We start from the raw sequence: 1405 nt of genomic DNA, 5'->3' as shown, positions 1-1405 counted from the left end.
AAAACAGTTTTAGCAGCTGGCTACATCAACTTTTGAACATAATTAAATGAATCTGTTACAATATTTAAATAATAAAATATGAACAAAAATACATAAACCCATTTAAATCCACAAAAAGGTTAAAATCAATTACTGAAAACACAAAGTTTTTATGGATATTTTTTATTAAACGAAGTTAACTCTTTTCAAATCTTTTAAGTTTAAATACAATTAATATTTCTTCATCGAATGGTACTGTTCGGAACCTGATCCAGTATGAAGGGGAATGTCAGAAAACTCAAAGTTATCACTACACTCACTATCAGATGTCTGCACTTATTCTTTTTCGTTATCCATTTTAGGCGTGCTTTATTTTGATAAAAATTGCGTAAAATAATAGTAATAATAAGACTGAAATATAATAATAATAAAAATAAATATATGAACTAAATAACTTTTAACTTTAAATTAAATTATTTTTAAAATGTTTTCCTTTACGTTTGCGACGCAACTGAAGTTAAAATCAGTTCTTTATTGGAATTATCTCTGCTCGATAAAAATCATAATTTATTTTATTTTATTTAGAATTTAAAAAACGAAATTCAATTATTTTCTATGATATATAAATGACCATTTTCATCATTTGGCTGTTGGTGGTAGCGAAATGACGGATTTTCGTCTTCAAACGAATATGTGCTAAAATGAAGATCCAGTTGTAGTTTTATGTTGTGGCTGGTATTATAAACAGAAAGTATTTTACAGAATGTATTAGCAGTAATAATAAAGTAGATAATAATATCAGTGGTGATCAAATAAATATAATATTGTAATGGTATGAAAAGATTTGATGATATAATATGAATCATAAGACCTATTCATTCAATATCGTCACTTATGAACTTATCAGAATGTGAGCTTGTATTACGATAAACGTTTTTATGATTGTAAATGTTATCTTCTATTATGTTTTCATCAATGTTTAGGCTGATTTTTGCCATGGGCTTGATCGTAATATCATTATTTGCAGAAAGGATAACATTTATTGAATGGTGAATTTCGAACAATAAAATTGCACATAATACATTGTAATTGAGTTAAAAATAAGACATAGGTAAGTACTTACCCATAATCAGTTATTAGTAGAGAAAGGAATAGTTTTTGTAACATTTCCTTTAAGTAGCTTGATAGAAACACTGCTGTATCTTCAACCAGAGAAGAACTTCGAATCCGGTTGTGACAAATAATTATTTATCATATTATTGATACCGTGAGTCAACGGGTTTAGGAGCCTTCCAGGGTCCACCTAGCCTTATGAAGTAGGTACCGGTAATTGATGAATATATGGCGGTCGAGCTTGAATTTAACCAAAATCACCTTCTTGTACAACCAGATTAGTAACAGTGCACCCCTGACTCTATGTGGGTCA

This window comes from Halyomorpha halys, unplaced genomic scaffold, assembly GCF_000696795.3.
Source record: "Halyomorpha halys isolate HHAL.00 unplaced genomic scaffold, Hhal_1.1 Scaffold271.1, whole genome shotgun sequence".
NCBI classification, from domain to species: domain Eukaryota; kingdom Metazoa; phylum Arthropoda; class Insecta; order Hemiptera; family Pentatomidae; genus Halyomorpha; species Halyomorpha halys.
The sequence above is the reverse complement of the archived record's forward strand: the minus strand, read 5'-3'. Positions refer to the sequence as shown.